The 16,925-nt window shown below is 34.0% G+C and overlaps 1 protein-coding gene across 8 annotated transcripts in view; it reads left to right on the top strand.

Moving 5' to 3' along the window:
* LOC115215824 (protein lev-9-like) overlaps positions 1–16,925 on the top strand; it is a 1,149,105-nt gene that overhangs the window by 577,265 nt on the left and 554,915 nt on the right. The window lies entirely within an intron of this gene.

Genomic DNA, 16,925 nt, shown 5'->3' on the forward strand with positions numbered 1-16,925 from the left:
TCTGCACAAGACCTGATTATATTTAATACATGTAATTATGTAATCCCTTGTCATGTATGTGTGCACATGCGTGTATGTATGTGTGCGTGTGTGTGTGTGTGTGTGTGTGTGTACTCCAAATGGTAATAAGACAGGAGTGCACCATTGATGCAAGTCCGATAAGTGCCATTCTGATGTCTGAAACTACAAACATTATGTAAATTTTCACTTCGAATTTTTGCATAAACTGGTGTTGCAAGTAGAGTTGGTAGAGAAACAATTCAAACAAAATCATTAACAATGAGTTAAAGGATTTCTTTGTCTTCTTATCATCCCAATTATAATTTGCTCTACATTACACCCACACAACAGTGTTACTGTTGTGAAACCAGGATTTTCTACACTTGAAGAATCTGACAGTGTTGATAGCCCAGAACTTGGGTTGAGTGCTTCTCTGGAAATACTCTACCTTTATATCCTACCAGGACCTAAGATGTATATGTATGTATATATGTATATATATGTGTATGTATGTACATATGTGTATATGTATGTATGTACATATGTGTATATGTATGTATGAGCATATAAGTATATATATATGTGTGTATGTACATATATATGTCTGTATATGTGTGTACATATATGTGTATGTATGCATGTGTATGTATATATCTGTATGTATATATATATATATGTATATATATATATATGAATGTATGTATGTATATATATTTATAGATATAGTGTAAAGAATTATTAATTTAATAATTAATAATTTTACCAAGTAGTTCGGTATGGAAAAAAAACAAACATCAGTAATAACTTAAATTTTTTTATAATTATAAACATAATTAAAGGATCAGCAAGAGTTGCTTCATTATTTCTAAATTTCGGTATGTGGTGAAACAACTCTTGCTGATCCCTTGATTATGTGTATATGTATATATATGTATATTTATGTGTGTGTGTGGTGTACTCCAAATGGTAATAAGACAGGAGTGCACCATTGATGCAAGTCCGATAAGTGCCATTCTGATGTCTGAAACTACAAACATTATGTAAATTTTCACTTCGAATTTTTGCATAAACTGGTGTTGCAAGTAGAGTTGGTAGAGAAACAATTCAAACAAAATCATTAACAATGAGTTAAAGGATTTCTTTGTCTTCTTATCATCCCAATTATAATTGCTCTACATTACACCCACACAACAGTGTTACTGTTGTGAAACCAGGATTTTCTACACTTGAAGAATCTGACAGTGTGATAGCCCAGAACTTGGGTGAGTGCTTCTCTGGAAATACTCTACCTTTATATCCTACCAGGACCTAAGATGTATATGTATGTATGTATGTATATATATGTGTATGTATGTACATATGTGTATAGTATGTATGTACATATGTGTATATGTATGTAGAGCATATAAGTATATATATATGTGTGTATGTACATATATATGTCTGTATATGTGTGTACATATATGTGTATGTATGCATGTGTATGTATATATCTGTATGCATATATATATATATGTATATATATATATATGAATGTATGTATGTATATATATTTATAGATATAGAGTAAAGAATTATTAATTTAATAATTAATAATTTTACCAAGTAGTTCGGTATGGAAAAAAAACAAACATCAGTAATAACTTAAATTTTTTTATAATTATAAACATAATTAAAGGATCAGCAAGAGTTGCTTCATTATTTCTAAATTTCGGTATGTGGTGAAACAACTCTTGCTGATCCCTTGATTATGTGTATATGTATATATATGTATATTTATGTGTGTGTGTGTGTGTGGTTATGATGTGATGCAAAACACACGTGCAGAACATTCCGACTGTGGTCTGATAAAGCATTCCACTCCTATTATATTAACCCTACTGTCATATTAACCCTACTGCCAAAGTGAACACTGATCTGATTGTCATGTAAGGGAGCCACATAATATGCAGTCAGAACAAAACCAAAAGCTGATATTTTGGTGTTTTGAATGTATTTTACATATATGTATATTTCAGTTAGCTATGTACTTTTACATTAAATCTCCTTCAGTCAAAACTAATATATATTTTGAAATATTTTGAAAAAATTTGACTGAGGAGGGGCCTTTTGTAGAACTCTTTCATATATTAACTTGAAATGCTTTCAGAACATCAGCATTTGGTTTTGCCTTTATGCTGTGTGTGTGTGTGTGTGTGTGTGTGTGTGTGTGTGTATATATGTGTGTGTGTGCATATGTGTGTATGAGTGTATGTAGATTACTTTTACCATCAAAAATCATTCGATATTCCATTAGTCTCTCATTTATAATACCACATTCTGAATTATTCTCCAATTCAAAGTCAATGTTGTGTCTGAATTTCCCAATATATTTTCAATGATGGATATACTGCACACTTTTTTGTACATGTATGTATACATGTATACATACAACATGCAAACATATGTACATCCTTCAATCCATTAACCAATTCACATAACCAAAAATCTCCCAAGCGCTGTCTTGTCATAAACCAAAGAGCCCTTTCAATTTGTTAGTGACCAGCTTGAATTCTACAAAGAAATAAATAGAACTTAAATCCCAAAGTTCTAGATGTTAATACATACATACATACATTTGTCAGTCATTGATAAATACCATATGCTGCACTCGGTGCTTTATTCTAAAGTATATTGAGTTGTAATAACTAATTATTAGTGGCACTATGGTTAAACGAATTCATAAAATACATCTATGTGTATGTATATTATATATATATATATATATATATATATATATATATTTATATATATATATACACATATATATATATATATACATACATATATGTGTGTGTGTCTATTATATATATATATATACACACACACACATATGTATGCAGGTTCCATTATTGTTCTTAGTTATAATCCAAGTTAACACTATTAATTTATAGAAATAATTCTAAAATTCAAAAGTTAATTAAAAATTTATGCAGGTGTAGTAATCACTGTATTCATTGTCACTGTATTTTATATATATGTATACATACACACATACACATACACCCATACATATATGTCCATAGATATTTGAGATCAGTTTTTGTTGGTATTTATTCTGGTTTAATTTTGTGACAATTATAACTTTAATTAATTACAACACAGGTAATAATTTCCTCTTTACAATGTAGTTATTTCTCAGTGTATTTCACTTTATGTTACATAATACGAATCTTGTATTGTTTTAGCGGTGAGGATCTGAACTACTCTGAGTGCAAGTCTATTATGATTAAATCTTATTACAATCCATTCAAAATTAATTTACTAAAAATTAAAAGTGTACTGTAATTTTCTTGAAACATTGCAATGTGTAAATGACTTAGGCATTTTTAAAGAAGACTTTTACAGGCAAGAATTTATGTAAAATATGTAAGGTGATGCTCATAAATAAAAGCAAATGCAAGATATGGCATTAGTTTACAATGGCTGTTTAATGCTCCTATAGTATTTCGGGAAAGCTTCCTTTTATCAAATGTGTGATAGAAAATAATCTTGAGTGTTTTATTATTTGTAGGCCATTTTGATGTGTTTTGGTTACTGTATTCATGTAGTAAACACACTATCGGTGAACATAATAGCAGATGGTGTTGTGTGTCATAAGAAGTGGCAATAGTAATGGTAGATGTTTTAGTACCTGAAATATAACAGAAGCATGAATCAACCTTTTTAGAGTAATAGAATACCTTGCCTCTGTTTATCAATACCTCCTTGTATATTTTCCCTGCATTGCATAAAGCTCTTAAAAATGTATATACTCAGTATTATCCTCATGCCAAATCTTTCTGCTGTTAGTATCCCCCAAACATATCTAATATATAACCAAGACAGAGAATTATTTCAGTATAATATAATGGATAACAATTCATAGGACCTCAAAGTGACAGGGCTTGGTTGCTCCTCTTTAAACTATCAATCTATTTATGAATTTTTTAATTTGTTTGATTCATAGCCCTTTACTTTTTCCTATTCTTTACATCATTTGTTACTTTTCCATTGCTTTGTCTTTTTAAGTTACTTCACATCTTTAGCGCTGGTGTCACAAAATAGCATCTGGTATACACCATTAAATGTTTGCTATTAGGAAAAAGCACCCAGCCATAAAAACCATGTCAAAGCTAGCATTGTGGGCAGATCCTGTGCAACCCATGCCAGCATGGATCCTGGCAGATCCTGTCATATGTATGCCAGCATGGAAAATGAGGATACAATAAATGAGGATGATGATCATGATGATGACAATATTTAGGTATTGCTGCCATAACATAAATTTATAAGTTATGTCCTAGACACCAAAACAGCAGACACTAAATTTTAGACCATTCATGAACCAAACATTTGATATCTTAATCAGCCAGCTTCTCTTTATATTACTGGACCTCATACACTACCAATTTCCTTTCACAGTATCTTCATATTTCACAGTCAACAATAGTAGGATTTGAATAATAATAATAATCCTTTCTATTATATGCACAAGGCCTGAAATTTTGGGAGAGGGATATAGCTGATTACATTGTCTCCAGCACTCAACTAGTTCTTAATTATCGACCCCAAAAAGATGAAAAGTAAAGTTGACCTCAGCAGAATTTGAACTCTGAACATAAAGATGGACAAAATGCTGCAAAGCATTTTGTCTGGAGTGCTAATGAGACAGCCAGCTCACTGCCTTAATAACAACAACAATAATATTAATGATTTCAAATTTTGTCACACGGGCAGCAATTTTGTGGGGAGGCGATGAATCAATTACATCAACTCCAGTGTTCAACTGGTGCTTATTTTATCCACCCCAAAAGGAGGAAAGGAAAAGTCAACCCCGGTGAAATTTGAACTCAGCACCACTAAGCATTTCGTCCAGTATGCTAACAAGTCTGCCAAATCCTTTCTACTTTAAGCGCAAGGCCTGAACTTTTGGTGGGAGAGGACTAGTCAATTACATTGACCCTAGTACTCAACTGGTGTTTGTTTCATTGACACCAAAAGCGAAGTTGACCTTGGCAGCACTTGAACTCAGAATCTACAGAAGGTGCTATTAAGAATTTTGTGCGGTGTGCTAATATTTCTGCTAGCTCGCCATCTTAATATCTTAATAATAATAATAATAATAATAAAATAATAATAATAATAATAATAATAATAATAATAATAATGATAATAATAATAACTACTACCTAAGAGGTTGAAGGATATTGGAATTGAGACACTTGCATTAATGGCCTGCAGTTAAGTACATTCTTGTTTTCTACAAGAATCATAAGAAAGATTCTTGAGATTTGAGGTGACTTGTTTTCACCAAACTTCATTTCAACATCCCTGCTAACTAATAGAGTATGAAATAGTATAATAATAACAACAGCGTAAAAATTATTCAAGGTGGGGCCCCAGCATGGCCACAGTCTAATGACTGAAACAAGTAAAAGATAAAATATAAACTATTACTATTATTGTTGCTGTTGTTTGTAACATTGGTATAAAGCCATTTATTTTGGGGAGACATGCTTGTGGCTTTGATCCCCTGTCACAATAAGAAATTCCTCACTCTCAGCAATGAATTTTGTATTCTCATTGTTTCAAGTTTTCTCTATACTTCCTTCACCTTTATTAATTTTTAACAAGTATTAGCCATGTATCAGCTTTTCTTGCCAGTGTTTTAACATGGCATTCATCAGCAGCTTTATTTTTAATTTATATTTCAGTGTTTTTTTTTCCAGAATTTTAGTTGTTGCCACTCTTTGTTTCATCTACCCAATTTTGAGTTCAGATGCACAACATGGCATCTTGGGCAAATATTTTCTACTATAGCCCAAGGTCAACGAATGGATTGTGAGTGCATTTGGTAGACAGAAGCTTCATGGAACTCATACATATATATATATATATATATAATATATATATATATATTATATATATATATATATATATATAATATATATATATATATATATATATATATATATGTATGTATATATACGCTTATGAATTTGTGTTGCAAGATACACATATATGTATATACACATACATATAAATAAATGTATATTTACACTTAGATATATATGTATATATACACACATCTGTGTGTATATACATATATATATGTATATACATATATACATATATATATATTATATATATATATATATATATATATTATATATGAATATATATGCACATATATATATATATATATATACATGTTTATATATGTTTGTATATATATATATATATATATATATATATGCAGACAGACAAGAAATTTGTATATAGTTTATAATTGCTCAACAGCTGTTTCATTGGCATAAAACATCGTTATTTATGTGAGAGTTATTTGATATAATTAGATATTTGTATATGTACATTTTGTCTAATTCTCTTATCTTTCTTTCTTCCCCCCCCCCCGATATTCTTAATTCATTTTCACTCTTCTCATGATTATTTTCATACATCATTCCAGTCTAGTAATTTGTATGATGTATGTGCATTCTGTAATTTTCCTGTATCTGAACCCTCCTCTATTTCCTTATCTACCATTCTTTAATATCACCACTTCATTTGACCAACCTTGGCTAGCTGCTTTCTCCTCATCTTGCCTTTCACCATCCTTCACCATCTGATACTTTATACCACTTCTCATAAAAAACAGTGTTTTCTCTTACTCCTACTCTCCCTCCACTTTGGTCCCTCACCATTTCACATTGGTCTCCAAATTCCTTTTTCTCCAAAAAAAAAAGAAAAGAAAAGAAAACGAAGTGTCCGATGTATTGGAATTTTCACCTCTTATGACATATTAATTCTTGGCAACTCTCTCCTACTAACCTTTTCTTTCCTATTTTTCCTCTTCTTGTCTATGAACCAATTTCCCATGCTATTTCATACCATCAAAGAAACAAACTGCTGAAGACTGCAAAGGTTTGGAGAAACCTAAATGTAATTCTTAAATAAATGATGTTTGACCTATTTTTCATGGCTTGTAAATTATGCCTTTGACATGATATAATGTTGTAAGCATTCTCATTAACTACCAACCATCACTGATATTATCACTGATTTAGTTCTTAATCTTAGCCGTTTTTCTTTTTCTTTTTTTTTTGAAACATATCTTCATTATCTTTTCCCCTTCATTATAAAAAGTATCTTCTATATCTTGTTGTCTCTTTGCAATGCTATCTTTTATTCATTATATATGAGATGTTATCAAGCGTATCTCACATTACAAATGTTACCTATGGCATTTCTGTATCTGGAATGATGTGTTAAATTATCTTTTATTATTATTTATTATTATTATTATTTTTATTATTATCATTATTATTATTATTATTATTATTATTATTATTATTATTATTATTATTATTATTATTATTATCACTACTACTACTACAACTACTAAGGCATTGAGCTAGCAGAATCATTAGCACGACAAAATGCTTAGCAACATTTCTGCTCTGACATTATGTTCTGAGTTCAAACTCTGCCACGGTGAACTTCGCCTTTCATCCTTTTAGGAGTTACCATTTGAGAACTGGGGTTGATATAATCAACTAGCTCCATCTCACCAAATTCCCAGCCTTGTACCTATAGTACAAAGGATTATTGTTATTAATATTATTATTACTATTATTATTATTATTGTTATTATTATTATTATTAAGACAGTGAGCTGGCAGAATCATTAGCATGCAGGATAAAATAATTAGCAGCATTTCATTTGTCTTTACGTTCTAAGTTCAAATTCCCTACTTGACTTTCTCCTATATCCAAAGGGTTGCATCCTTCAAATTATCACATACTAAGTGTACTGTGCAAACTTATCATATTTTACCATCGTTTCCATTTCCTTCTTGTCATCTTTTATGTAAACTATTGTTGACTATCCTTGTGATGTCCCATCCATTGATGCCCTTGTTGGTAATAAAAGAAATTCTTCTTCTTCTTCTTCTTCTCCTCCTCCTCCTCCCCCTCCTCCTCCTCCTCATCATCATGAAATAAAGAGATTGAGAGAGTGGGTACAATATATGATGCCAGCACTCTTAAAGTGCTGTAAGAGCTCGTGTTTGTGCACATGCTGCTAACAACGTATAAAAATATTAGGGTGGTTTTACCCTACAACTTGGGAACCTCTAAGGTAAAGACTACCAATGGTTGGGATTCCTTTGGGAATCCCAGACATTATCATTATTATTATTATTTTTGTTCTGCAGGATTTTGTTGTTTTTTTTTTTAACAGGAAAATAGGGAGTGCATTCTGTCATTGGCTTTTCATTTTGAGTCACATCCTATATATTATACAGAAAATGTTTCTGCAAAGCCAAAGTATGTCACAACAAACAACCCTCTTCCCCCCACCACCACCTACCATTTCCACCACCCTCCACCCCTCACCATTTTTTAGCAGGCAGTTTAATAAATCTCCAATATCCTTTAATTTCGTTATTCATTCATAATTTTCAGCAATTTTGAAATAATAATTAATCTTTCATAAAACCAAATTATTTTGAATGCAAATTTTACCTTTAGAAATTATCTACATTCAGCAAAGTAACATATGTGTGATGTATAAACAAACCTTTCTACTTGTATATGAGTGTTTATTAATTGACTGATTGGTTTCCACACTCAATCAAATGACATTGTTACTGATGTTGAGAAACTCTGGAATACCTCACTCTTTTGTCTCACATGCTCCAGTAAATCTAAGCTGCATATCTATACAGGATGTTGTGTACATTAATTTATACATTTTTTTGTTGTAGGTTTGCATAGTTGATTTCACAGTTGCGTGAGCAGTTTCAAGTATACAACAGTTTTTTCAATGATATATTTAACCTATCCAATCCGTATTAAAATAGAAACACTTTATATCTGTGTGTAGGTAGGGGCATACTCTGACCTTTAACAATTCTCACTACATGCATTAAAGCTGCCAAATCCAAGTAAATTTATATAGATAAGAAAGTTGAAAGAAAATATATGTTATTTTCTGTTCAGTTTCAAGTGGATTTTGCAATATTAATCAATATTGAAAAATGTTATGATAAAAATTATAATTTTAATGTTATAATGAAAAATTTGTTTTCAATAGCTTTGCACCAATGGAATATATATATGACTGTATGTGTGTGTATGTAAACTAAAAAGAAGATCAACAACAACACTCTAGCTAACAATTAATTATATACAGTATTAATATTATAAATGGTAATTTAAGTGAACTGAGAAATAGACAAGAAAGTAGGAAAATTATGACAGAATTTTGAGTACAGCTACACAAAATCTCAATTTGACAGAATATGGTTTCAACAGTTTCACAGAGGGAGGGTATTTGTGCAAATGGAAAATTACTATTAAAAAAAAAAACAAAGAAAGAAATTGCATAGAAAATAATCAATTTTTGTAAATTAATTAGAGAATGTGATAATAATAGAAATCCATTTCCTGTAGTTAAAGATGTAATTAGCTTTAGCACAAAGACCATCAATATGAAGGTAGCTGAGAACAAAAACAGCAGACAAGCTTGAAAAAAAATGCAAGTGAATGTTATGTTATGACATCTATATAATATAACCAAAGAAAGATGGCAAAATAAAACCACCTCATTTTAGATAATCATCAATGGACTGTGAGTATACTGTTGGTAAGAAGAATTACCAGGGTGCTCTGCCTACCTTTTATTTTATTTTAGCATATAAAAAGACAGTCTGATTTTTTAAGAATGCTTAATAAAGTGTTTGTTCTTGTTAACCTAATCTGCCATTGTCATCATAGTCTATAAAAAACACTAAGCTGAATTTACAAAAGAAAATGCTTACCAATTCTCTTCTCTTAATCTCTTCTATCACTGGGTTTGTAGGGACAATCATAGGCATACAAATCAATGGTAAACGATATAAGCAAGCTGTAGTGACAGTGACCAACCATGGATATCTTTTTGAGCAGTTCCAGATAATGGCCGATAAAAATATTGCATAGCCATATTAGGCCTGTTTTTTTTTTTTTTTTTTTTTAAGTCAAAGTAAATAGAATCAGGTTCCTATCTCTGTCACCTGACAGGAATTATTTACCAAAACCAACTAAACTGTATGCAAGTACCAAACTGAAAATATTGAGGCTGCAATGAATGAAACCCCTAATTATCGAAAATTTTTCTATTCCTCAGTTATGACTAAAGAATCAATTCAGAATTCTTCCAGATTTCTACAGACCATACAATATATAGGTAACTGCTTTATATAAGTGCGGCCCATATTATATGAAAAGTGCTGATGTAGCCAGTCCCCAGTTCACCATTGAGAATCATTGTTTGATCCAGGAGTACAGTATCAACTTATGAAAGACAACGATAAACTTGCTAACAAAAATAAAAATAAAAGCCATCTATTCTTAACCCTTTAACATTCAGATTATTCTGCCAAATTTTGGTAATGAGATGGTTTACTTTTAGAATGACATTGTAGAGTAGGAGTGAGAATCCAAATGTTTTGGTTTGAACATAAAACAGGTAAAATATTTTGGCCAGATATAGCAAGTTTAAATGCTAAATAGTCAAGGTGATGGTCAAGACATGGCTGTGTAGTTAAGAAGTATTTTTTCATAACCACAAAGTTTCAGGTTCAGTCTCACTGCATGGCACTTTGGGCAAGTGTCTTCTACTATGGCCTTGGGTTAACCAAGGACTTGAGAGCGTAGTTGGTAAATGGAAGCTGTAAGGGATCCTTCATGTTGTATGTTTACATATGTAGCTTATCTTTTATTTATTACAGTCATTGGAGAGTGGCTATACTGGGGCATCACCTTGAAGGGTTTTCATTTGAGGGAACCAACACCAGTGCTTTTTTCTTTTAAACCTGGTACTTATTCTATCAGTCTCTTTTTGCCAAACTGCTAAGTCATGAGAACATAAACAAATCAACACTCATTGTTCAGCAGTGACCGGAGACAAACACAAAAACACACAAAGATAAGTAATAATTTTAAACTTGGGTATACACCTGATAGTATACTGTTTAAAGTGTGTTCACTGCCTTAAGCTGTTTGATGTTATCCACAGTACGGATACATGTGTCACCGGATTTACTTAAAGAATTTGTTTGTGTCTGATGAGTATCTAACATATGAGAGAAAGAAGAAATTGAATTCATGAGATTCTTTATTAATCACTATGATCATTTCAACCCATTGTGCATCAGTCTCTCGCAGGTGAGATTCTGTACCAGGGATTGTGGAACATCATTCAGTGTAAATTTGTCTCATCAGGGGACATTTTCAGAAGGTGCTTTGCTCATTAAATATGGCTTTGCAAAGTTAAATCATAATACATTTCATTATTTCTCTGTAGTTGATTGTGTGCGGGGGATATCATCCTTCATACAAACAGCTACAGGTAAATAATGAAATGTATTGTAATCAAACTGAGACTGAGTCTATTGAAAATTCCTTTGACATGACACATCTGCACTGAATGATGCACCACAACCAGTTGTTCAGAATTTTACCTGATGCATAATGGGTTGAAACAATTGTAGTGATTAAATATATATATATGTATATCAACATAGGTATGTATGTATGTTTTTATGTACGTATGATGAACTTCTTTCAGTTGCTGCCTACCAGATCCACCTTCAAGGCTTTGGTCATCCTAGGACTGTTGTAGATGACACTTGCCCAAGGTAACACGCAGAGGGATTGAAATCAGAACCATGTGGTTGGGAAGCAGACTTCTTACCACACAGTCGCAACTACATCTATATATGTGCATCATCATCATCATCATCGTCGTTTAACGTCCGTTCTCCATGCTAGCATGGGTTGGACGGTTCGACCGGGGTTCTGGGAAGCCAGAAGGCTGCACCAGGCTCCAGTCTAATTTGGCAATGTTTCTACAGCTGGATGCCCTTCCTAACGCCAACCACTCCGTGAGTGTAGTGGGTGCTTTTTACGTGCCACCTGCACAGGTGCCAGGCGGGGCTGGCAACGGCCACGGTCAGATTGGTGTATTTTATGTGCCACCGGCACGGAAGCCAGTCGAGGCGGTGCTGGCATCGGCCACGAGTTGGATAGTGCTTTTTACGTACCACCAGACCAGGGATCCTGGCTGGTTCAATTCGATTTCGATTTCGCTTGCCCCAACATGTCTTCACAAGCAAAGGGGGTTGGCAAGGGTGCCTGTCGTACGGTCGCATTGGAGTATTTTACGTGCCACGGCCACGAGTCGGATAGTGCTTTTTACGTACCACCAGACCAGGGATCCTGGCTGGTTCAATTCGATTTCGCTTGCCCCAACATGTCTTCACAAGCAAAGGAGGTTGGCATGGGTGCCTGTCGTACGGTCGCATTGGAGTATTTTACGTGCCACGGCCACGAGTCGGATGGTGCTTTTTACGTACCACCAGGCCAGGGATCCTGGCTGGTTCAATTCGGTTTCGATTTCGATTTCGCTTGCCCCAACATGTCTTCGCAAGCATGGGGGGTTGGCATGGGTGTCTGTCGTCGGATGAGGTTCTATATCGACTTCGCTTGCCTCAGCCGGTCTTTGTGTCCAAGGGAGGAAAGGCATTCATAAGTGGGCTGGGCTCACTTGTCCTGCCTGGTCTTCTCACGTACAGAATATTTCCAAAGGTCTCGGTCTCTGGTCATTTCCTCAGTGAGGCCTAAAGTTCGAAGGTCGTGCTTCACCACCTCGTCCCAGGTTTTCCTGGGTCTACCTCTCCCACGGGTTCCCTCAACTGCTAGGGATTGGCACTTTCTCACACACCTATCTTCATCCATTCTCGCCACATGACCATACCAGCGCAATCGTCTCTCTTGCACACCACAACTGATGCTTCTTAGGTACAACATTTCTCTCAAGGTGCTAACGCTCTGTCGAGTATGTACACTGACATTACACATCCATCGGAGCATACTGGCTTCATTCCTCACGAGCTTACGCATGTCCTCAGCAGTCACGGCCCATGTTTCGCTGCCATGTAGCATGGCTGTTCGTACACACGCATCATACAGTCTGCCTTTTACTCTGAGCGAGAGGCCTTTAGTCACCAGCAGAGGTAAGAGCTCCCTAAACTTTGCCCAGGCTATTCTTATTCTAGCAGTTACACTTTCAGCACACCCACCCCACTACTGACTTGGTCACCTAGATAACGGAAGCTATCAACTACTTCTAGTTTTTCCCCCTGGAAAGTGACGGAAGTTGTTTTCTGCAGATTTTCGGAGGTTAATGCTCCCGAGCATCTGCCACATACAAAAACTATCTTCCCAGTTAGCCTACCTTTGACATTGCTGCACCTCTTATGTGTCCATAGCTTACACTGGGTACATCTTATAGAGTTTCTACTTACACCTTTTCTACAGATCGAGCAGGGCCATCTTCCTGAAGATATTTGTGGATTGTCTACCTTTCTACTTATTAGTACTTTGGTTTTAGCTAGGTTGACTCTAAGGCCCCTTGATTCTAAACCCTCCTTCCACACCTGGAACTTCTCCTCCAGTTCTGATAGTGACTCAGCAATAAGAGCAAGGTCGTCAGCGTAGAGGAGCTCCCAGGGACAGCCTGTCTTGAATTCCTCCGTAATTGCCTGGAGTACTATGATAAATAGGAGGGGGCTGAGTACTGAATCCTGGTGGACCCCAACCTCTACTTTGAATTCTTGTGTGTGTATTACTGTATGTCATATTAACGTTGCACTGTAGATGTAAATGAGCATCTTCATCATCATATAAGCAGTGTCATTTGTTTTTAATCTTCCATGAAAATATGTTTGGCCATGGAGAAATATTACAGATGAGGATTGGTGATAGTGAGAGCAAACAGGCAGAAAATCTGCCTCAACAAATTTTCATCTCGCTCATGCAAGCATGCAAACATGCTGCATGAAAATGTTGGACATGAGGGAGAGATGGAGAAAGAAGAAGAAAAAAAAAGGGATGTAACTTCTGTAGTCATTTTTGTACGTTGATCTATAATTTCTTTTACCAGGTGCCCTTATTATTATCATTATTATTATTATCATTATTATTATTAAGTGAGAGAGCAGTGCATGCCATCAAAGTGACACTGGGGTAAAATATACGAAGCCCAATATACCCATCATGACTACCCATCTGATAAAGGTACACCAGGCACATGCATCACAACCATATGTGCGCGACATGGTGATCTCATATCAAGATAAACAGCACATGACCTTGCAGGTGGGGCCCAGTTAGAATTTTCTTCAGGTTGAGTAGCCCATCCCGCTCAAAAGGTCCCTGAATAAGGGTTGTTTAAGGATGTTGAAAGAACCACCCATGTTTCCAGAGGTGAATTATTCAAACCCCAAAGAATCCCTCTCAACACATGGCTATGATGCTCCCCCACTACTTCTGCTCGTGATCAGAGATGCACATATCGTCAGCCACTAAGGGACATGCTCAACTGGTTAAGGTCAAACAACTGACAAGCAAATCTGTGGTATTGAGCAGAATATTTGTTGTAGCCCATCTTTTATACCAAGACAAAACAATGTACATGATAACACTTCCAATCAGTTAAGATCAGAAGCCATGAGAGCCACTGCCTGGTACTGCATCAGGGCATTTATTATTATTATTATTATTATTATTATTATTATTATTATTATTATTATTATTATTATTATTATTATTATTAATATAGGTAGCAAGCTAGCAGAATCATTATCACACTGGATAAAATAATTAGCAGCATTTCATTTGTCTTTACATTCTGAGTTCGAATTCCATCGAGGGTGGCTTTGCCTTTTATCCTTTCAGGGTTGATAAAAATAGGTACTAGCTGAACACTGGGGTCAATGTAATCAACTCATCCCCTCCTCAAAAGTTACTGCCCTAGTGGCAAAATTTGAAACCAATATTATTATTATTATTGAGTGAGAGAGCGGTGCATGCCATCAAAGTGACACTGGGGTACAAATATATGAAGCCCAGTATAACCATCATGACTACCCGTCTGATAAGGGTACACTAGGCACATGCATCACAACCAAGTGTATGCAACATGGTGATCTCATATCATGATAAACAGTGCATAGCCTTGCAGGTGGGGTCCAGTTAGAATTTTCTTCTGGTCGAGTAGCCCATCCTGCTCAAAAGGTCCCAATAAGGATTGTTTAAGGATGTTGAATGAATCACCCATGTTTCCAGAAATGAATTATCCAAACCTCCAAGAATTGCTTTCAACACATGACTATGATGCTCCCCAACTACTTCTGCTCATGATCAGAGATGCACATATCGTCAGCCACTAAAGGACATGGTCAACTGGTTATGGTCAAACAACTGACAAGCAAATCTGTGGTATTGAGCAGAATATTTGCTGTAGCCCATCTTTTATACCAACACAAAACAATGTACATGATAATACTTCCAATCAGTTAAGATCAGAAGCCATGAGAGTCACTGCCTGGTACTGCATCAGGGCATTATTATTATTATTATTATTATTATTATTATTATTATTATTATTATTATTATTAGTATTATTATTATGGTGGTGAACTGGCAGAATCATTAAGCATGCCGGGTGAAATGCTTTGCAGCATTTTGTCTGTCTTCAAGTTCAGAGTTCAAATACCACTGAGATCAGCTTTGCCTTTCATCCATTCAGGGTCAATAAAATAGGTACCTGCTGAACATTGGGGTTGATATAATTAATTACCCCCTCCCCCAAATTTCAGGCCTTGTGCCTATATTAGAAAAGATTATTATAATTATTATTATTATTATTAATATTATTATTATTATTATTATTATTATATTATTATTATTATTATTATTATTTTTAATGATGATGATGATGGTAAGGGCTCCAGTCCAGGTTAGTATCAAGAGAGATGTGGTCATTATCGTTGATCCCAGCATATTATTGGTGCTACTTAGATCAAATGAATGAAGATTGAAAGTCAATATTGAATCAGTATTGTACTGAACTCAAAACAACAAGGTACTGTAAATCCTCTTGTCCAGCTCAGTGCACCCTGCATGAAATGAAATAATGATAATGTTAAAAAACAAAATTTCCAATTGTCATAACATTTAATTTTAGTAATGCATTCATTGAAAGAAAAAATATTTTTGATATACTTTATGGTTTTATTCTTAAATACATTTTTTTTTTCTTTCTAAATATCATAGCAACAGTTATATTAAAAGCTTTACTTGCCTGAAGCATCATGGGAAGAATAATAAAAAAAGAATTCATTTAGCTACAGTTTGCTATAACTTTTACCCTATCATCTAAATAAGATAGTGGAAAGGTACCCTTTCTAATAATATAATTTCCTTATTTTTGCCCATTAAAATTTTTGAAAATTTTTTTTTATTATGTTTTTCTGCAATTGTTATTTTGGTTACTTTTGGTTTTTACAATTTCTCTTAAGTGAAAGAATGAGAAACATCATTATAAGGTATACACTGTAAAATACAAATACACATACACACATATATATATATATATATATATATTATATATATATATACACATGAGCATGTATTCACAGTCATAGCTTTCCATATCTTATCATACATACAGAAACAAGTGTATGTCTGTGCATATGTAAATATGTATGCCTATATATGCATGGAGGTGTATACACACACACACACACACAAAACACAGAAGTAAACAGAGTAAATTGAAACATACAGGTGTACACCAACATATATGTTTGAACATACACACAAACAGAGACAAATCTATTTACTTTAAATAAATTTACATGCACCTACACACAAACATGCTACATAGAACCATATACATGCCTAAGTATATAATTAAGTATACACAAGTGGATAAATTTATATGCAAGTGGATAAACACCATTGTTCTGGTAAATGTGTACAGCTGTAAATAAAGCATAGAAAGGAAAAGGAAA

Source organism: Octopus sinensis, linkage group LG9 (assembly GCF_006345805.1).
Source record: "Octopus sinensis linkage group LG9, ASM634580v1, whole genome shotgun sequence".
NCBI classification, from domain to species: domain Eukaryota; kingdom Metazoa; phylum Mollusca; class Cephalopoda; order Octopoda; family Octopodidae; genus Octopus; species Octopus sinensis.